Here is a 25,620-nt window from a genome sequence, read left to right as displayed (position 1 = left end):
CAGCAATATCTCGGCGGGGGACTCAGTTTGGTTTTACGCCGCTTTCAGCAATATCTCGGCTGGGGACTCAGTTTGGTTTAACGCCGCTTTCAGCAATATCTCGGCGGGGGGACTCAGTTTGGTTTTACGCCGCTTTCAGCAATATCTCGGCGGGGTGGACTCAGTTTTGGTTTTACGCCGCTTTCAGCAATATCTCGGCGGGGACTCAGTTTTGGTTTTACGCCGCTTTCAGCAATATCTCGGCAGGGGACTCAGTTTTGGTTTTACGCCGTTTTCAGCAATATCTCGGCGGGGGGGACTCAGTTTTGGTTTTACGCCGCGTTCAGCAATATCTCGGCGGAGTGACTCAGTTTGGTTTTACGCCGCTTTCAGCAATATCTCGGCAGCGGAACTCAGTTTGGTTATACGCCGCTTTCAGCAATATCTCGGCGGAGTGACTCAGTTTGGTTTTACGCCGCTTTCAGCAATATCTCTGCGGGGGAACTCAGTTTGGTTTTGCGCCGCTTTCAGCAATATCTCGGCGGGGGACTCAGTTTGGTTCCGCTTTCAGCAATATCTCTGCGGGGGAACTCAGTTTGGTTTTACGCCGCGTTCGGCAATATCTCGGCGGCGGGACTCAGTTTGGTTTCACGCCGCTTTCAGCAATATCCCGGCGGGGGAACTCAGTTTGGTTTTACGCCGCTTTCAGCAATATCTCGGCGGGGGACTCAGTTTGGTTCCGCTTTCAGCAATATCTCGGCGGGGGACTCAGTTTGGTTCCGCTTTCAGCAATATCTCGGCGGGGGGACTCAGTTTGGTTTTACGCCGCTTTTAGCAATATCTCGGCGGGGGACTTAAGAAAGGAACTTCGGACATTGTGCCAGCATGGGGAATGGAATCCGTGTGTTCGTAATGAAGGCCTTAACCACTAGATGCCTTCCGCTCCTACCACAACAGTCTGACATGAACAGAGAGTTCTAGAAATACCTTTACTCTCACCATCCTTTCTGCACCGTTATAGGATCACGGATAGGAGACAACAAAATTAACTTCGAACATAGAATCCAAACTATCGAACATGTGCTCTTGAAGAGCAAATACTGAAACTTGTAGGTCACCAAATGCCGAGAATACATACAAGTTGACCTATGGAGCGAACAACGAGTACTAAACTAGAACGACAGGTCATTGTTTGATTTTTAAACTCATGATATAATCTTTAGACAGTCAGAGAGACGCTGGGATTCCATGACATAATTGAAGTTGTTTGGACTACCAAATAGCCCAAGTCTTTCTTTGAGGGACTTTCTTCAAAAGCCTCTCTTTCTGACAAGGTCAAGGTATGAACTAACTTAGACATTGTCTCGGTATTACTCGGGTAATCATAAAACGATATTATGCTAATGATTACACAATGCCATTTAGAAAGTGGTCAAATGTAACATATGTTATATTTGGGATTACACTTTCTTAGTAAAGTACAAATTCTAGAAGTCGCGGTAGCTGAGCGGGTTAGGCCGCTGACTGTTATGTGTTGGCGATTAAGTGCCTGACTCTGAGAGTGTGGGTTCGAATCCCGGATGGGACTAATCTAAAAAATAGTACTAGAATTTGTACTTTACTAAGAAAGTGTAATCCCAAATATAACATATGTTAGATATATGCTAATGTTGGAGTCATATAGTTTGAACGAGTTCGGTAAATTGTGTTTGGCTACCAAATATGGATTTGCCATGGTGCAAATCAGGAACCATCCATTCAACATGATCACAGGTCTTGCTTGGGCTGGAAACTGCCACAGTTCTGTTAACTTACTGCCAACCAGATAAAACAGATATGTGTTACAAGAACCTGATTGTCATAATGTGACCCTGTTTATATTCCGACAGTAACCTATTATTTTTATCACACCCACGCCTAAACACGATTCCTACATTTGCGGAATTAGAGCACTAGACCAGACCTCCCACGACATGCATGTATACACGGATGTGTTGTCTGGACACGGAATGAATAATACGTCGACTGTATCTCACAGAATGTTTATTACAATGCTCATATTTATTTACCTAATTCTTGGCATTTTGCCTGCTCAAGGTACGTATAAATGTTCATATTGCCACAGACGGAACCGGAATGTTTAAATGTTTCAAGGCGCAGATTTGTAATTGTTGACGTGACGATGACTGCAGCCAGTAGTATAATGATGGTGGTTCATGTCAAATGGGATCCATTTATGATTTAGGAGGATTCAAATAGAATAACCCCCATTCCGGAACCGTGACAAATGTTAAAGCCAAAATGTCACAGGGTATTCATAGTTTTTCATTTTTGTAAAAGGATGATTTATCTTTTTACATGACCTAATCATTAGGAATAAGATTCACGCAGTAATTACACGTTTGTAGGCATGTAGGTGGTAGTTAAACAATATTATGGTAGTTAAACGTTTGTGGGCATACAGAGGATAGTTAGATCTTTGTGGACATACAGAGGGTAGTTAAATCTTTGTGGACATACAGAGGATAGTTAAATCTGTGTGGACACACAGAGGATAGTTAGAAGTTTGTGGACATACATAGGATAGTTGTACCTTTGTAATCATACAGAGGATAGTTAGACCTATGTGGGCATACATAGGATAGTTAGACGTATGTGGGCATACAGAAGATAGTTAGACCTTTGTGGGCATACATAGGATAGTTAGACCTTGTGGGCATACAGAGGATAGTTAGACCTTTGTAGGCACACAGAAGATAGACCTTTGTGGGCATACATAGGATAGTTAGACCTTGTGGGCATACAGAGGATAGTTAGACCTTTGTAGGCACACAGAAGATAGACCTTTGTGGGCATACATAGGATAGTTAGACCTTTGTAGGCATATGGGAATAGTTAAACGTTTGTGGGCCTACAGAAGACAGTTAGACCTTTGTGGGCATACATAGGATAGTTGGACCTTTGTGGGCATACAGAGGATAGTTAGACCTTTGTGGGCATACATAGGATAGTTAGACCTTGTGGGCATACATAGGATAGTTGGACCTTTGTGGGCATACAGAGGATAGTTAGACCTTTGTGGGCATACATAGGATAGTTAGACCTTTGTTGGCATATGGGAATAGTTAAACGTTTGTGGGCCTACAGAAGACAGTTACACGCTCGTTAAACGTGTCCCTTTTTTAAACATGTATTTGTTAGTACACACATCAACCAGCATATATGAATTATGGTAGATACAGGTTTGTAGGCATATATATGTTATACAGGTTTGTAGGCATACATATGTTATACAGGTTTGTAGGCATATATATGTTATACAGGTTTGTAGGCATATATATGTTATACAGGTTTGTAGGCATATGTGTTATACAGGTTTGTAGGCATTTATATGTTATACAGGTTTGTAGGCATATATATGTTATACAGGTTTGTAGGCATTTATATGTTATACAGGTTTGTAGGCATATATATGTTATACAGGTTTGTAGGCATATATATGTTATACAGGTTTGTAGGCATATATATGTTATACAGGTTTGTAGGCATATGTATGTTATACAGGTTTGTAGGCATTTATATGTTATACAGGTTTGTAGGCATATATATGTTATACAGGTTTGTAGGCATATATATGTTATACAGGTTTGTAGGCATATATATGTTATACAGGTTTGTAGGCATATATATGTTAAACAACCTTGATAGGCATATAGACAGGCACATAGATGATAGGACAAACATTTCTACACCTGTAGATCACAACGTACTTGTTTATAAGCATATAAATATTATATGGTAATGTACCATTCATTGGACTAGGTCATAGAGCATATGTGTAAACTTTGACGTGAGTTAACCGTTATCTTCACCTTGTGCACACAGTGTCACTGCGAATATTAGTGAAGAAAGAGTTGTCATGGAAACGAGTCTAAATATGTTTCACGCAAAGTTTTCACATGCCTTTATTTAATATAAAAGCCTATATTTGCCCAAAGAATAGAACTTGTTCACTACTACTATTTCAATACCGATTCCGAACGACAAGACATTGGTCCATTGTGATCGAATAGTCACTATACCGGGTCTTCACCCTCCGTGTACCCGGAAATGTAGTGAAATATGCATAACAGTGGTTAGTGCAATATACAAATTATTTACATTGCGCTAAATGACTGGGACTAATGTGTTTAATTTATCACAGGGGCAATAGATTGTCTATGTGCTAAACAAGAGATAAGCGTCACTACAGATGCGGGACAGTTGGTGATAGCAACAGACGAGTGTGCGGGGATTCAGGACAAAGTTAGAGACAGTCACCAAGTGGTGTGGTTCCAAGTCAAAGACAGCAATCAGGTAGGACACAATCCCTTGAACTATTGTCTGTATTTGATATATAGGAAAGCAGAACTGACTTTGTATTGGCAGTTGAAGGTCTTCCTGAACTTATTCCAGAGGCGCTATCTCACCCTATTGATTTCCTCGGTCCACCTCTTAACATCTGCACATGAATTAGCATCGTCGTACGAAGGATGGATTGAAGATTATCATATGGAGAGTAGAATAATACATATATGAATGATGGAGAAAAGCCTGGTCTTGTGTACCATTATCAACATACGACGGGTGGACTGAAATGCCACATATATTATCCTACTACAATTAGTGTGAGCGAGGATGGTTTTACACCGCTTTTAGCAATATTCCAGCAACATCATGGCGGTGGACACCGGAAATAGGCTTCACACATATACCCATGTGAGGAATCGAACCCGGGTCTTCGTCGTGACGAACGAACGCTTTACCACTTGTCTACCCCACCGCCATCATCGATGTTGGAAGGAGGTTTAAGAACCTTCAGTAACCATTATCTATTCACACGGAATATGTAGTGTTTGGCTGTACATAATCTTCTTGTTATTGTTTTCCAATCATGACATTCAGTACGACTTGTGTGTTTCAGGCCGGCTGGATAAAAGAAGATGCAACCATAATGTCTGTATTGCCATGCTGGAATTTAACGAACAAATTAGGTAAGGTCAAATTTGGCTGAACACTTACATTTGTTTAATAGTTTTGTTGTTAAACGCCGAACTCAGCAATATTCCAGCTTTTTGGCGGTGGTCTGTATATAATCGAGTCTGGGCCAGACAATCCAGTGATTGTCATCATGAGCATTCACGTAGCGACTGGAATACTCTGACATGACCCAATACACTTTATCCGCTCTTAAGACAAGCATGGCTTGGTGAAGATCAATTCTGCTACCTACCTGGCTATCACAGCACACTATAAACAATATAGACCAAAGCCAGAGTGATCAGCAACAGAACAGCAGTAGTAGTCGTAGTAGCACAAGCAGCAGCCATAGTGGTAGTAGCTGTCGGTTGATAGTGCCGGTTTTATCGTGCAACCTCAGTAAGATACCTCGGTACATTTTAAAATGCATACCCCACACAGACACAGTATGCTGACTACAAGCCGAACAGCCTTCATCCCACTAATGCACTGGCTCTATCCAGTAGACCACGGAGACCCGAGAAGGTCCGGGTTAGAATGAACCTTCAGTAACCCATGCTTGTCGTAAGAGGCGACTAACGGGTTCGGGTGGTCAGGCTCGCTGACTTGGTTGACACATGTCATCGGTTCCTAATTGCGCAGATTGATGTTCATGCTGTTGATCACTGGACTGTCTGGTCCAGACTCGATTATTTACAGACGGCCGCCATAAAGCTGGAATAATGCCGAGTGCGGTGTAAAACTAAACTCACTCACTCAGTAGACCACGGAGTCAGTATTAGTACTAGTAGTAGTAGAAGTAGTAGTACTAGTAGTAGTAGTAGTAGTAGTAGTAGTAGTAGTAGTAGTAGTAGTAGTTAAATCATCAATCAATAATGTTTGCAGGTACTTAAGTATGTTGCTGCCTCAATTTCTTTCAAAAAATAGTGAAATGAGTTTAAAACCTTCGTCAACATCCCATTTGTGACTTTATTTCAGAGCCAACATGCACAGATGTATCTACTGAGTGTGCCGAATACGATAATGTCTGTGTCCAAAATGCTTACTGGGCACACCAAAACTGCAAGAAATTCTGCAATTTCTGTGGTGAGCACTACACCCATCATCTGACCATATACCAATGTTTAAAGTTCCTGCTTTACTAATTACAACAATATAGCATATTAACATAAGATGTTTGATGCATAATGCGCGAGATAATATCAACATTTGAAACCCCGGATAATGCACTTTCTCTGGACAACACTAGGGCATGGCCACTCAGATAACATTAGGATGTGCATCTACATATAACATGACATGACATGACATGACCACCCTGAACACACTAGGATGTGCATCTACATATAACATGACATGACATGACATGACCACTCAGATAACATTAGGATGTGCATCTACATATAACATGACATGACACTGATAACATGGATGTGTGCCACTATAACATGACATGAAATGACCAGATAACATTAGGATGTGCATCTACATATAACATGACATGACATGACATGGCCACTCAGATAACATTAGGATGTGCATCTACATATAACATGACATGACATGACATGACCACTCAGGTAACATTAGGATGTGCATCTACATATAACATGACATGACATGACATGACCACTCAGATAACATTAGGATGTGCATCTACATATAACATGACATGACATGACCACTCAGATAACATTAGGATGTGCATCTACATATAACATGACATGACATGACATGACCACTCAGGTAACATTAGGATGTGCATCTACATATAACATGACATGACATGACATGACCACCCAGGTAACATTAGGATGTGCATCACATATAACATGACATGACATGACATGACCACCCAGGTAACATAGGATGTGCATCTACATATAACATGACATGACATGACATGACCACTCAGGTAACATTAGGATGTGCATCTACATATAACATGACATGACATGACATGACCACCCAGAAAACACTAGGATGTGCATCTACATATAACATGACATGACATGACATGACCACCCAGATAACATTAGGATGTGCATCTACATATAACATGACATGACATGACATGACCACTCAGGTAACATTAGGATGTGCATCTACATATAACATGACATGACATGACATGACCACCCAGATAACATTAGGATGTGCATCTACATATAACATGACATGACATGACATGACCACCCAGAAAACACTAGGATGTGCATCTACATATAACATGACATGACATGACATGACCACCCAGGTAACATTAGGATGTGCATCTACATATAACATGACATGACATGACATGACCACCCAGGTAACATTAGGATGTGCATCTACATATAACATGACATGACATGACATGACCACCCAGAAAACACTAGGATGTGCATCTACATATAACATGACATGACATGACATGACCACCCAGATAACACTAGGATGTGCATCTACATATAACATGACATGACATGACATGACCACTCAGGTAACATTAGGATGTGCATCTACATATAACATGACATGACATGACATGACCACCCAGGTAACATTAGGATGTGCATCTACATATAACATGACATGACATGACATGACCACCCAGAAAACACTAGGATGTGCATCTACATATAACATGACATGACATGACATGACCACCCAGGTAACATTAGGATGTGCATCTACATATAACATGACATGACATGACCACCCAGATAACACTAGGATGTGCATCTACATATAACATGACATGACATGACATGACCACCCAGATAACACTAGGATGTGCATCTACATATAACATGACATGACATGACATGACCACCCAGATAACATTAGGATGTGCATCTACATATAACATGACATGACATGACATGACCACCCAGGTAACATTAGGATGTGCATCTACATATAACATGACATGACATGACCACCCAGATAACACTAGGATGTGCATCTACATATAACATGACATGACATGACATGACATGACCACCCAGATAACACTAGGATGTGCATCTACATATAACATGATATGACATGACATGACCACCCAGGTAACATTAGGATGTGCATCTACATATAACATGACATGACATGACCACCCAGATAACATTAGGATGTGCATCTACAAATGACCATATGCAGAACATTTCAGTATACATAGACTACCTGGAGGAGGATATGCACAGATACTGCTCACCATGCACAGACCTAAAAATACCAAGTGAAGTATGATATTCACAAACACCCAGAGAACACTAGGATATACACAGCAACCTGACAACATACAGAACACTAGGGTATACACAGCAACCTGACAACATACAGAACACTAGGATATACACCGTAACCTGACAACATACAGAACACTAGGATATACACAGTAACCTGACAACATACAGAACACTAGGATATACACAGTAACCTGACAACATACAGAACACTAGGATATACACAGTAACCTGACAACATACAGAACACTAGGATATACACAGTAACCTGACAACATACAGAACACTAGGATATACACAGTAACCTGACAACATACAGAACACTAGGATATACACAGTAACCTGACAACATACAGAACACAAGGATATACACAGTAACCTGACAACATACAGAACACTAGGATATACACAGTAACCTGACAACATACAGAACACTAGGATATACACAGTAACCTGACAACATACAGAACACTAGGATATACACAGTAACCTGACAACATACAGAACACTAGGATATACACAGCAACCTGACAACATACAGAACACAAGGATATACACAGTAACCTCACAACATACAGAACACTAGGATAGACACAGTAACCTCACAACATACAGAACATTAGGATATACACAGTAACCTAACAACATACAGAACACTAGGATATACACAGTAACCTGACAACATACAGAACACTAGGATATACACAGTAACCTGACAACATACAGAACACTAGGATATACACAGTAACCTGACAACATACAGAACACTAGGATATACACAGTAACCTGACAACATACAGAACACTAGGATATACACAGTAACCTGACAACATACAGAACACTAGGATATACGCAGTAACCTGACATTATACAGAAACCTAGGATATACACAGTAACCTGACAACATACAGAACACTAGGATATACACAGTAACCTGACAACATACAGAACACTAGGATATACACAGCAACCTGACAACATACAGAACACTAGGATAGACACAGTAACCTGACAACATACAGAACACTAGGATATACACAGTAACCTGACAACATACAGAACAATAGGATATACACAGTAACCTGACAACATACAGAACACTAGGATAGACACAGTAACCTGACAACATACAGAACACTAGGATATACACAGTAACCTGACAACATACAGAACACTAGGATATACACAGTAACCTGACAACATACAGGACAATAGGATATACACAGTAACGTGACAACATACAGAACATTAGGATATATACAGTAACCTAACAACATACAGAACACTAGGATATACACAGTAACCTGACAACATACAGAACACTAGGATATACACAGTAACCTGACAACATACAGAACACAAGGATATACACAGTAACCTGACATTATACAGAACACTAGGATATACACAGTAACCTGACAACATACAGAACACTAGGATATACACAGTAACCTTAACCTAACATTATACAGAAAAACTAGGATATACACAGTAACCTGACAACATACAGAACACTAGGATATACACAGTAACGTGACAACATACAGAACACTAGGATATACACAGTAACCTGAAAACATACAGAACACTAGGATATACACAGTAACCTGACAACATACAGAGCACAAGGATATCAAAGCAACCTGACATCATAAAGAACACACAGGATATACACAGTAACCTGACAACATACAGAACACTAGGATATACACAGTAACCTGACAACATACAGAACACTAGGATATACACAGCAACCTGACAACATACAGAACACAAGGATATACACAGTAACCTGACAACATACAGAACACTAGGATATACACAGTAACGTGACAACATACAGAACACTAGGATAGACAACGTAACCTGACAACATACAGAACACAAGGATATACACAGCAACCTGACATCATAAAGAACACTAGGATATACACAGTAACCTGACAACATACAGAACACTAGGATATACACATTAACCTGACAACATACAGAACACTAGGATATACACAGCAACCTGACAACATACAGAACACAAGGATATACACAGTAACCTGACAACATACAGAACACTAGGATATACACAGTAACCTGACAACATACAGAACACTAGGATAGACACAGTAACCTGACAACATACAGAACACTAGGATATACACAGTAACCTGACATCATACAGAACACAAGGATATACACAGTAACCTGACAACATACAGAACACTAGGATAGACACAGTAACCTGACAACATACAGAACACTAGGATATACACAGTAACCTGACAACATACAGAACACTAGGATATACACAGTAACCTGACAACATACAGAACACTAGGATATACACAGTAACGTGACAACATACAGAACACTAGGATATACACAGCAACCTGACAACATACAGAACACTAGGATATACACAGTAACCTGACAACATACAGAACACTAGGATAGACACAGTAACCTGACAACATACAGAACACTAGGATATACACAGCAACCTGACAACATACAGAACACTAGGATATACACAGTAACCTGACAACATACAGAACACTAGGATATACACAGTAACCTGACAACATACAGAACACTAGGATATACACAGTAACCTGACAACATACAGAACACAAGGATATACACAGTAACCTGACAACATACAGAACACAAGGATATACACAGTAACCTGACAACATACAGAACACTAGGATAGACACAGTAACCTGACAACATACAGAACACTAGGATATACACAGTAACCTGACAACATACAGAACACTAGGATATACACAGTAACCTGACAACATACAGAACACAAGGATATACACAGTAACCTGACAACATACAGAACACTAGGATATACACAGTAACCTGACAACATACAGAACACTAGGATATACACACGTAACCTGACAACATACAGAACACTAGGATATACACAGTAACCTGACAACATACAGAACACTAGGATATACACAGTAACCTGACAACATACAGAACACTAGGATAGACACAGTAACCTGACAACATACAGAACACTAGGATATACACAGTAACCTGACAACATACAGAACACTAGGATATACACAGTAACCTGACAACATACAGGACAATAGGATATACACAGTAACCTGACAACATACAGAACACTAGGATATACACAGTAACCTGACAACATACAGAACACTAGGATATACACAGTAACCTGACAACATACAGAACACTAGGATATACACAGTAACCTGACAACATACAGAACACTAGGATATCACAGTAACCTGACAACATACAGAACACAAGGATATACACAGTAACCTGACAACATACAGAACACTAGGATATACACATTAACCTGACAACATACAGAACACTAGGATATACACAGTAACCTGACAACATACAGAACACTAGGATATACACAGTAACCTGACAACATACAGAACACTAGGATATACACAGTAACGTGACAACATACAGAACACTAGGATAGACACGTAACCTGACAACATACAGAGCACACAAGGATATCAAAGCAACCTGACATCATACAGAACACAAGGATATACACAGTAACCTGACAACATACAGAACACTAGGATATACACAGTAACCTGACAACATACAGAACACTAGGATATACACAGCAACCTGACAACATACAGAACACAAGGATATACACAGTAACCTGACAACATACAGAACACTAGGATATACACAGTAACCTGACAACATACAGAACACTAGGATACGTAACCTGACACATACAGTAATATGACATCATACAGAACACTAGGATATACACAGTAACCTGACAACATACAGAACACTAGGATAGACATTAACAGTAACCTGACAACATACAGAACACTAGGATATACACAGCAACCTGACAACATACAGAACACAAGGATATACACAGTAACCTGACAACATACAGAACACTAGGATATACACAGTAACGTGACAACATACAGAACACTAGGATATACACAGTAACCTGACAACATACAGAACACTAGGATATACACAGTAACGTGACAACATACAGAACACTAGGATAGACAACGTAATGTGACAACATACAGAACACTAGGATATACACAGTAACCTGACAACATACAGAACACTAGGATATACACAGTAACCTGACAACATACAGAACACTAGGATATACACAGCAACCTGACAACATACAGAACACTAGGATATACACAGTAACCTGACAACATACAGAACACTAGGATATACACAGTAACCTGACAACATACAGAACACTAGGATATACACAGTAACCTGACAACATACAGAACACTAGGATATACACAGTAACCTGACAACATACAGAACACTAGGATATACACAGTAACCTGACAACATACAGAACACTAGGATATACACAGTAACCTGACAACATACAGAACACTAGGATATACACAGTAACCTGACAACATACAGAACACTAGGATATACACAGTAACCTGACAACATACAGAACACTAGGATATACACAGTAACCTGACAACATACAGAACACTAGGATATACACAGTAACCTGACAACATACAGAACACTAGGATATACACAGTAACCTGACAACATACAGAACACTAGGATATACACAGTAACCTGACATCATACAGAACACTAGGATATACACAGTAACCTGACAACATACAGAACACAAGGATATACACAGTAACCTGACAACATACAGAACACTAGGATATACACAGTAACCTGACAACATACAGAACACTAGGATATACACAGTAACCTGACAACATACAGAACACTAGGATATACACAGCAACCTGACAACATACAGAACACTAGGATATACACAGTAACCTGACAACATACAGAACACTAGGATATACACAGTAACCTGACAACATACAGAACACTAGGATATACACAGTAACCTGACAACATACAGAACACTAGGATATACACAGTAACCTGACAACATACAGGACAATAGGATATACACAGTAACCTGACAACATACAGAACACTAAGATAGACACAGTAGCCTCACAACATACAGAACACTAGGATAGACACAGTAACCTCACAACATACAGAACATTAGGATATACACAGTAACCTAACAACATACAGAACACTAGGATATACACAGTAACCTGACAACATACAGAACACTAGGATATACACAGTAACCTGACAACATACAGAACAACATACAGAACACTAGGATATACACAGTAACCTGACAACATACAGAACACTAGGATATACACAGTAACCTGACAACACATAACAGAACACTAGGAACAGAACACTAGGATATACACAGTAACCTGACAACATACAGAACACTAGGATATACACAGTAACCTGACAACATACAGAACACTAGGATATACACAGTAACCTGACAACATACAGAACACTAGGATATACACAGTAACCTGACAACATACAGAACACTAGGATATACACAGTAACCTGACAACATACAGAACACTAGGATATACACAGTAACCTGACAACATACAGAACACTAGGATATACACAGTAACCTGACAACATACAGAACACTAGGATATACACAGTAACCTGACAACATACAGAACACTAGGATATACACAGTAACCTGACAACATACAGAACACTAGGATATACACAGTAACCTGACAACATACAGAACACTAGGATATACACAGCAACCTGACAACATACAGAACACTAGGATATACACAGTAACCTGACAACATACAGAACACTAGGATATACACAGTAACCTGACAACATACAGAACACTAGGATATACACAGTAAGCTGACAACATACAGAACACTAGGATATACACAGTAAGCTGACAACATACAGAACACTAGGATATACACAGTAACCTGACAACATACAGAACACTAGGATATACACAGCAACCTGACAACATACAGAACACTAGGATATACACAGTAACCTGACAACATACAGAACACTAGGATATACACAGTAAGCTGACAACATACAGAACACTAGGATATACATAGCAACCTGACAACATACAGAACACTAGGATATACACATATCTATCACCACCTACTGAACATTAGGATATACACAGATCAATCACCACCTACAGAACATTAGGATATACACATATCTATCACCACCTACAGAAGATTAGGATATACACAGATCTATCACCACCTACAGAACACAAGGATACACACAGATCTATCACCACCTACAGAACATTAGGATATACACAGATCTATCACCACCTACAGAACATTAGGATATACACATATCTATCACCACCTACAGAAGATTAGGATATACACAGATCTATCACCACCTACAGAACATTAAGGATATACACAGATCTATCACCACCTACAGAACATTAGGATATACACAGATCTATCACCACCTACAGAACATTAGGATATACACAGATCTATCACCACCTACAGAACACTAGGATATACACAGATCTATCACCACCTACAGAACACACAGGATATACACAGATCTATCACCACCTACAGAACATTAGGATACACACAGATCTATCACCACCTACAGAACATTAGGGATACTGCACACAGATTTATCACCACCTACAGAACATTAAGGATATACAGACAGATCTATCACCACCTACAGAACACAAGGATATACAGAACATTATCCATCACCACCACCTACAGAACACAAGGATACACACCGATATATCACCACCTACAGAATATACACCGATATGCACAGATATATCACCACCTACAGAACATTAGGATACACACAGATCTATCACCACCTACAGAACACAAGGATATACATATACACCGATACACAGGGATATACCACACCACCTACAGAACATTAGGATATACACCGATATGTCACCACCTACAGAACATGAGGATATACACCGATATGTCACCTACACCATTAGGACAGAACATATAGGATTTACACTGATATGTCACCACGTACAGAACATTAGGACATACACTGATATGTCACCACGTACAGAACACAAGGATATACACCGATATGTCACCACCTACAGAATATTAGGATATACACCGATATGTCACCACCTACAGAACATTAAGACATACACTGATATATCACCACCTACAGAACACTAAGACAGAACATGTGTTTCAGATACTAAGCTGACCATGTGTGGTGACGAGGAACCTAACTGTCACCAGTACGGCAAGTCAGTATGCACTCAGTACGAAGATTGGGCACGTGACAAATGCAAGCAGTATTGTGGTTTCTGTGGTATGTGAAATATACAGCTCAGTTGCAGACATTAACACTGAGGGGGAGATTGTCGTAAGTGGTATTTTTACAGAGATACACTCTAGCCAAATTCGGATGACAAAAGTTCCCTTGCTGGACTTTTACACAAAGACACAATAGAAGCTGGACGAGTTATTTAAATGGTCCACAAACCCGTGTACTTGTGAGGTAACGTCACACATTTTGAGGAACAGATTGTTGTGAAAAACTGGCTCATTTCTCATTCGTTCAGTTAATGGTCGAAAGCTGCAACTTTTCCATGTACAGTCACACCTGATTTCACCGCGGTTTGACATTCTGGATCGCTGTAGAGGAAACAATTTTGCGCAAAATTTCACGAGACACCTCCAATGAATGCGCTTAGCAGTGGCTGGTAGTGCAGGGGCTTATGTAGCAAAAATGCTTTCCGTGGGAAGTGCATGTTAATTTTTTGGAACCACTGATAACTGTAATAAGTATTGCATATGATTCAGAAAACCATGGTTCCATTTTTTCTGATGATTATAAGTGTCATTCTGGGGTAACTGACCATCGGTACCCATAATCGAGCTGCAACACCAAAGTAAGAAAAACATATTTTTTATAAACCTATCACAACATAGGCATGTAGTATATCACAATGTACCTTGTGATGTGTGTTTTACAACTACCATTATATACCATGAATCTCAGTAATATATGTATGCATAATAATCAATATGATCTGGTTCTACTAGATGGATATCAGTGCAACTTACTGGATCTCTTGGGTATGTTCCCAGGACAATCAATTAGATGTTGAAGAAAGTACACTCTTCAAAAAAAGAAACGCAAAAGCAAAATATCATTGAAACATTTGGTCTTATTCAATTATGTAAATCAACGAAAATAAACGGTACAGAATTGAAATTATGCAGAGCAATACCTCGTGCACATTTCACAAGAATGACAGTCATCATAGTCATTGACGTTACTACCTTGTATGACCACTTCTTACATCTAGAATTGCACGACACCTCCTTGACACAGATTGAATCAGTTGTTGGATGTTTCGTTGTGGAATCCTCCATTCCTCCTGCAGCAAGTTGAACAATAGTTACTGTTAAAGCCTCAATGGCGGATTGCGACGTTAACGTACACGTTTATCTGTCTGATCCCACAGGTATTCAATTGGTTTCAGATCCGGGGTTCTAGAGGGCCAGGGCAGGACATTGATGTTGTTATTGTCCAGGTAGTCCACTGTAGCAGAGTAGGAAAGATTATTCGTTTCTTGTGAAAACAATATTATGCATGAGGACACTCTTTTACCGGTTACGGTAATCCATTAATTAATAATCTATTGGAAATGTGGCTTTACCGGCTACTGCCATGTAACTGAAATGTGGCCTTCCCGGCAACAGTCATTTTCTAAATGTGGCTTTCCCGGCCTGACACCGTAGCACGTGCTGTGTGAAGTCTGGCGTTGTCCTGTTGGTACAGCTCCCTTTGGCGGTGGACAAGGCAATGCGCGTGAGGAAGGAGAATCTGGTCGATCTATCGAGCGGCCGTAAGATTGCCTTGGACGAGCACCAATTCAGATCTGCGGGTGTAAGAGATGGCTCCCCACATCATCACACCAGCTCCACCAAATCTGTCTACTTGCCTGATGCAGTTGGATGCAAAACGTTCATAGCGTGGTCTGCAGACACGTTGTCTTCCGTCACGTCGCTTGAGGGGATACCGCAATTCATCACTGAACCATATGTGCCTCCAGTTTCCAAGGTTCCATGGCTGCACCGCGTTACACCATATGGTGATGTAATCGTATCAGAGAGGGGGGGCCACCTTTGGACGTCTGGCAAGCATACCTACCTCTCGGAGACGGTTCCTGATTGTCCGGTCGGCCATTCTCCGGGCTCCAAACCGTTTTTGTGCTGTGTCCCGGGCGGAACGATGGCAGTCACGTAGATGGGTTACCCGGATGTAGCGATCTTGGGCTGGTGTGGTGACTCACGGTCTTCCTGGTCTTGGGTGGTAATTTGTCGAAATGGAATGCACAAAACGATCCCGCAAACGCGTTATTGTGCTGGGATGAATGCTGGAGGTCCTCGCCACAACACTCTTTGATTCGTCAGCTTGTAATCGTCCAATGGCAATATTTCGGTGGGAACCGTTGAGACGTCCCGTTTTCTCACCTAGATATTGCAAGGGTCTTGGATGAATTTTCGAGATGCATTTGGGTCTTTTATAGTCATAGGTTGTACTCATGCTTTTCCTGTGAAAAGCAATAATTGCAGCTTTTTGCTTGTGTTCCATAACAGTCACGACAATCATGATCGATAAAACCATTCAAAATCGTTTATGGTTGCATTCGCTCACGCATGTTCTTCTAAACCATACCAACAACAATATTCAACTCTTAAAACATACTTAATTTGACATATGCATACAAACTTTCGATCATTATTTTCACATTTTATTTTGCGTTTCTTTTTTTTTTTGAAGAGTGTATGTTAAAGTGCATGCACACAGAGGTACCATGAAAATAATCGCAATGTTAAATAAATGGAGAATATAAATAATATCTTGGTGGTTATGTTAGGTATTACACAATTCAGGGCTATCTGCGTACGGTTTGGTGAAAGTACATTAAAGTACAAGTAAACAGTAGTACTTTAAAAATGTACTAGTGAAAGGAGATTGCTGTGCAAGGCGGAGGCATGATCTCTAACGAAGGCCCTTCTAGTGTCAAAATTAAGAAAAAATATGAGTAGAATTAATGCTTGTGTTTGTATGACAAATAATGTCGAAGCTTGTATTGCAACAGCATATTCTGTTCTTGCAGGTTAATGGCGGATTGATTAACTATGCAAGTTACTTAACAATGTTAAAGCTAAAATAAATATACTAGTGCACATTATATACCCCACTTGTAATATGTAGTTATCTGTTTACTGTGATATAATTTGTCACTCCTGTATTAATACATTCAGTTTATATTGACTGTAGATTTGGCTTTATGTCATTTGTCATTTAATTACCCAGAGTGTCAATTCTGACTGTACTGGTAGGCCTGATTTGACACTTGTGCACGACTATATGACAGTTACATTAACCTGGCTACTATTATTACTACGTGTGTGACGCCGCACTCACCAATATTCCAGCTGTATGGCGGTGGTCTGTAAATAATCGAGTCTGGACCAGACAATCCAGTGATCAACAGCACGAGCATCGATCTGCGCAATTGGGAACCGATGACATGTGTCAACCAAGTCAGCGAGTCTGACCACCTGATCCCGCTAGTCGCCTCTTACGACAAGCATGGGTTACTGAAAATCAATATTCTAACCCGGATGTTCACGAGTGAAAAAGTGAGGAAGGAAAGTAAAGGAAACAAATCCTCTGACAGGTAAATCCAGAACAGAAACCAAATATTACCAAAGAACGGTAGAAAGTCTGTCAAAAATGTTAGATGCTAGTTTTGTTTTCTTGTTTTGTTGTAGGTGACTTTTGTTTGGATACCCTAAAGGACTGTACATCTTACGGTAAATCTGTTTGTACCCAGTATGCGTCGTGGGCCTTAACTCACTGCCAGAACTTCTGCGATTTATGCGGTAAGTGAGGTGAGGTGAGGTGAAATTGGGTTTTACGTCGTACTTGAGAATATTTCGCTCATATGACGACGTGCATGCGTGTGTATGTGTATATGCGGCTGCTTGTACTAGCCCAGACTTAAGCTGGTATTATAGTGCTAGCTCACTGAGATACCATGCCGCAGTGAAGCATGAATACCCCGCTCAGACACATTATACTGACTCCGAGCCGACCAGTCCTTGTTGTACCCATTAATGCTGAGCGCCAGACAGAGACCAACAAGTACCATATTTTAACGTCTATTGGTATAACGCGACCGGGGATCGAACCCGCGACCTTTCGCTCTCCGGGCGGACGCTCTAACCACTACACCTCGGAGGCGGCCGTATGTTTTAGTGAAAGGTCCAGTAAACTATGGGGAAAATCCAGCGGTAAAATGCATACTCACCAACTCAACTGATTCCTCCTTACTTTCAGACATCACAACATCCACAACTACAACGTCGACGACAGCGACTACTGTCACAACAACGTTTTCAGCATGCAAAGATACCGACGGCTTCGATTGCAAGTGGCTCAGTGATACCAATGACATATGCTCCGAAGAAAGCCTCGGCACATCTGTACTGCCCAAAATTCTGTAACATCTGTGGAGAGAGGAAGGCAGGGCTTGTTGGGCGCTAGCGTGTGAAGTTATACCGTTCAACAACGCCCGCATCATTTTACAGTACAACCAGAAATTATTGAGAATTTAAAGATTGTAATTTTTTATATTTTTTCACTCATTACTCACGTATTAAATGTGAATATTAGCAGAACTTAACTCCAGATTCAAAGACAGGTGAACAGTTAGTATTTTGTCAAGTCACCATGGGCAGCATTGCAGGCTTCAATGCGGCGGGGCATACTACTGATCAAAGAAGTTAGAAAGTCGTGGTCCATGCTGTCCCAATATCGGACCACCTCTTCTTTCATTTCAGCAATATTTGTCAGATTTGTCTTATTGACACTTTCCTTCATAGGTCCCCTAACATTTTCTATTGGATTTAGGTCAGGGCTATATAGCTTGGCCAATCTAATAATGGCATATTTTGGGTCCGAAACCAGTCCTGTGAGTGCTTTGAACGATGTTTTGGGTCATTGTCCTTCTGGAAAATCTAAAAATTTCCATAGAACGCGTGAGCAGATGGAAGTAAATGTCCCTCGAGAATATCTGTGTACCTCTCACTGTTCATGTTCCCTTCAAATACACGTTGCCCCTAACACAGATATGCCACCCCACACGTTAAATTTCGGACTGTACTTTGGGCGCTGATACAAAGGTTTTTCAGTTTGTTTGGTCCAGAATATCAGTGTATTAGAAAACAGCCACACAGAACTTTCATCTGAGAAAATCACATTGTCCCAGTTAAAATTTCTATGCTGTAAGCACCAGTTCGACCTTCGCTCCTTTTGTTCAGGTTTCATGATCGGTGATGGAATTCCTCGACTTTTCTGCAAACCCATTGCATGCAGTTCAGTTCTAATTGTCTCCTTACAGACAGCCACAGTTCCTCTATCAATCATATCCAGCCTTAAGGTCACATAAACCCTAGGGGTACAAATACATAAATCACTAACTGGCATCGTTATAAATGAAACCCCGTCATTAAAACTACTCATTTCGACCTTTAATTGACTTAAATCGACCTTTTGACAACAGTGCACAATTCTCACCCGCGAACAGAAATTTCAACCAATCAGAGCGGCGCGCCTCTGTGACGTCATATGAGGAATAGCTTTGAGAGCCGATGCAGAATTCATCTACATTTTAGGGGTTAAATTATCGTGTTTACCGGCTTGTATAAACCTGAAATCGTGACAATTGTTGTGGAAAATGAAAGCTATATGTTCTCACAATCTACTGTCATTTAATTTTGTCTCCTGCTTTTGCCTAGTTTCCGAGTTACAACTTGTTTTCATAGACGATTCTGTCAAAATCGATTGGTGTCGTTAGGCCCCTATTTGTATAATGACTGATCCAAATTGATCCCATTTCTGTGTTGTTTTACCTCGATATTTAATCATGTCATGTAAAATCTGTTTGTATTCTCAAAACAGTGTCGGCCCATAAGTTTTCACATGCAATACAGCAATTAATACTCCCTCGTTGTAACCCGTGTTAGGTGGTATAAACCTACACATGTTATTTGTCATCATTCACTTGATGGTCAGTTAATGAATTTATAACAGGTATAATTAGTGGTAACACACTTAGATTACCCGACAAAGGTTCCCATTTGGCATTTCTTGTGTCTGGAGTAAATATTCAACATTATAAACATCGATCAAAGGATTAACCGATAACACGCTGATTGATTAATTACTTTTATCTTACACAGAATTGTGTCAAAGGTAGTGTTTATGTATGTAGATTTACTAATCTATACTGAATACACTCTGTCGTGTCGGTGTCTGCGTAAAACAACGTCCTTCTGTCAAAAAGGATTAACCGGCAATACATTGATTGATTGCCCATTATTGGCTAACTAAATTACTGCTTTTAAAGAAAGGCGGACATTATGCAATTAGTTGCCAGGTGTGCTATCTTGGGTGACCAATGAGACTATACACCAATACCTGAAAAGATTTATCACTTTTTCGTATATTAAACTGTTAAAAGACACATCATTTGGAACAGTTTTGTGGATATTGATGGATACATTCCTCGAACAAGGTAATGGCCTGATATTGTTCCTATAACTTTAATCTGTTTTAATTTTAATATTTGCATTTTGTTTTTATTCATTTGTCGTAGCATTCAACAGAATCATTGTTTTCGCCGTGAAGTGTAATGAGACAGACAACATGCACTAGGGTGTGTGTGCGAATTATGATTCACATTGGCAAACTATAAAATGTCTAGATATTACAGTTCTGTTATAAATTCACTATAAGTATCAGCAGATCGTCTGCTTTTTATTTAGTTTCAAAATGCATACAAGTGTGATAATAAACTAATTAGGATTATAAGACCAAATATAAAGACGCACATTGACTAGTATCTACATACTGGTGAGTGGACATTAACCATGGGAATGTAGCAAGAAATTTATCGCGCAGTATTGTGACTTCGACCCCCACCTCGCTTTCGTGGAAGAAATCGTTATGTTATAAGTTGTGTCATGCAAAATCCGTTTGGTTATGATTCCAATACATATTTAACAACGAGTAGAAAGTAGTCTTGATTTTCTAACTTGATGAAAACAAACTATAATCTCATTAATTCTAACAGATTTTTTTTTTTAAAATGGCGGCGCCCTGTCGGGAACATCCGCCAGTCTGAGGATAAATGGTATTTAGGTTTGTTTTCACCGAGTCTAAAATCAAAACTACTTTCTACTGGTAGTAAAATATGTATTTGATTGATAATAATAGGATTTTGCATGACTAGCAGTATATATATCATAACAATTTCTCTCGTGGCAGCGAGGTGGAGTCAATATAATACTACTTACAATATTATTGTTACTTCGACCACAACCTCACTTCCGAGGAAGAAATCGTTATGTTACAAGTTGTGTCATAGAAAATCTTTATGGTCATCAATCATATGCATATTTTACTACAACTAGTAAAGTAGTTTTGATTCTTTAACTTCCGTGAAGCGATCTGAACACAAGTAAGATATCGTTTCAGGCTTCCACAACGCTCGCTTCGCACTCACAAACATAACCCATTTAGCACGAACTGCGGGGTCCTGTAGAAATCTGTGCATGGGGACACGCCCGACCCCTAGGAGCAATTGACGACAAAGCAACGATTCGGCATGTCGTCGTTGATGTCGAGAAATCATCAAAATGATGAGCGTGCTACACATTTTCTATACAACTAACTGAAAATCGTTCCTCATATGACGTCACTGCAGTGCTCTGGCGACAGAGTTACGTAACCTGTCTGTGGTTTCGTTGGCGGGCGAGAGGGAAGCAGGCGACTTTTGGCCACTTTGAATCGCTCGGTATTAATTAACCACAAGTTTTAAAGAATAAATTTGGTGTTCCGCATAAGACTAACCACAAATCTTTCATATGTAATGGTTAAAGAGTAACAAAAACAAAGTTTAGTGGTTCTTTAAGTTTTCTAAACTCCTTCGTTTGTTTTAGAAAAAGAATACTAAGTCGCCTCCTGTCACCGACAGTCTATTTTCTGGGCCTACCTGCACCTCCCTTGTGCTCAATGCCATATCCATTTGTAATATTTTTCAAAACACGATAAACAGTGGATAAAGGGATGCCTGTTCTACTTGAAATCACTTTAGCTGATCTGATGTCCTTGTTATAATACTCTTAAATCAACTTCCTCTTCTCTAAATCATTCACACTGAGGATCACTGAAAATGTCGTCTCCTAGCAAGTAAACAAAGGGGAATAACTCTTCACAAACTAATGAAAAAGAATTAACGGAGTTGTCTCTCTTGAATGAAACCAAGTACTTGATAGCTGGTCAAGGTTGTTTATACTAGAAATCCAATTAAACATATTCCTAAAATTCTCAATAATTTCTGGTCATGCTATAACTATTTACCTGCTCTTACTTATGCAACCGTATTCGACTGTTTCTTGTCAGATTGTTCAGTGTTAACGATCAACCCTGTGGGGTCCTGGTTCACGCAGCAAACTGGAGCGGTTGGTTAGCCTAGAGGTTAAAGCGTTCGCTCGTCACGCCGATGGCCCGGGTCGATTCCCCACTTAGGTACAACGTGTGAATCCCATTTCCGATGTTCCCCGCCGTGATATTGCTGGAATATTGCTAAAAGCGGTGTGAAACTAAACTCACTCACACTCATATAGCAAACTACGGTTATAACGAACTCAAAGATATTACTTAAGCTTAGTTCGTAGTTCGATATAAGCGTGTGCGTTAAAAATGTATATGTATAGGCCCATGAGAAAATCCATGACTTCGTGGATTGATTGGTGCGGTGCGATGCGGAGTATTGTTTGATAACATATCACTGTATCCAAGAGAAGGAACCACCAGGCTAGTGAGTGAGTGAGTGAGTATGGTTTTACGCCGCTGTTAGCAATATTCCAGCAATATCGCAGCGGGGGACACCAGAAATGGGCTTCACACATTGTACCCATGTGGGGAATCGAACCCGGGTCTTCGGCGTGACAAGCCAACGCTTTAACCACTAGGCTACCCCACCGCCCACCACCAGGCTAGCCAACCACTGATCTATACTATTGTGGTGTTGATCTTCATAAATACAATCCAGTGGCTGAATAAACGTGTGCATTAAATATACAATTGACAAACCAATGAATTACTACAAACACATAGATCAAGCCTTCTGTATGCTTGCTCTGATGTTCAAGGTTGTTTGCCCATACCATCTCTTTCAAAAGTGAGCAGGTGTCGGGAGCAGCTGATCAAGCTGTTGACATCAACATCCGTCCCCATCCCACCACATCGGTAAAAACATAAAACAGGCTTGTCCTGATGCTTTATTAGTCAGTGTTAATCACAAACGTCATCAGCTGTGTACAAACTCATACATGTCATGTTTTACACAGTAATACAAAATGGCTGACTGGTTACCACGGAGACAGATCAAATAAAATATCCTATGCATTCCATTGAACTCAGTAACATAAGACACAGGACTTTATTCAATGGGTAGCCGGGCACTGTTCCGCCTGTAGCCAGGATCCTGAAAATGCATAGCTTTATGCCGAGTCAGTTACATTGAAAGTTACTCCTACTATTTGGCATGAAGCATTTCTGGCAATGCACTGCATGGGTATGTGGGGATATATAATCATAGCTTCTAGACGTGCCTACTTCAAACACTGGTTATACTGCTCTCAGTCAAGCTTACTTGGGTATGGTTCCTCACAATATTTCCTAATGACACAATCTCAGTCGAAAATCTGGTCATGTTTACATGGATAATCAGCACAGTGAGATTCAGTAATTATGATAGTGAAAGACAAGTATCACTAAAGGGAGGCATCTTGCAACAGAACATTTAGTGGAAGAAGGTGACACTTTGACAAGTTACCCACCTCAATACATTTCCAGGATTTGAGCCCTTGACTGCAGCAGTCCGACAGTCAGAGCTTGTGACCAGTAGCTTGAACAATAGCTGTAATCCAACTAACTGGGATTCTCTTACCACTTACATCATGATCTGGTCATAGGCAAGTACTACGTTTTGAATCCGGTTGTTAAGCTCCGACTGACTGGCAACCATAGGATGAAACCAGGAATAGATAACACAGGCAGCAAATCCTGCTGGACATCCTGATAGAGATGTCACCATCTTCATCTCAGTTAGCACTAATTTACTACTTATTCATTTTCGGCTCAAATCAACATTTAAAATGATTTATCATTCTTAGAAACAAGAGTTTGGCCTAGACCTATATTGAAAATTGCGGAATTATTAAAGCAAGACCTAATAATGGTGTAATTTGATTGGACATTTCATTCCAATCAAAAGCTATGTTTGTGAATGAGTAAGGTGTCTACCACAAGAACAAGGGCATAATACACTGGATATTCCTGGTTGCCTGTT

At 40.1% G+C, this 25,620-nt stretch overlaps 1 long non-coding RNA gene across 1 annotated transcript; it reads left to right on the top strand.

The window, feature by feature from the left end:
- The first annotated feature begins 18,969 nt into the window (after positions 1–18,969).
- On the top strand, positions 18,970–19,830 carry LOC124253962. Its single transcript, XR_006892358.1, has 2 exons — positions 18,970–19,081; positions 19,539–19,830. It is a non-coding gene; the product is annotated as an uncharacterized LOC124253962 (long non-coding RNA).
- Positions 19,831–25,620: the final 5,790 nt, after the last annotated feature.

Source organism: Haliotis rubra, unplaced genomic scaffold, assembly GCF_003918875.1.
Source record: "Haliotis rubra isolate DU_JTF1 unplaced genomic scaffold, ASM391887v1 Scf56, whole genome shotgun sequence".
Classification (NCBI taxonomy): Eukaryota; Metazoa; Mollusca; class Gastropoda; order Lepetellida; family Haliotidae; genus Haliotis; species Haliotis rubra.
This window is presented reverse-complemented; position numbering and strand designations above follow the sequence as displayed.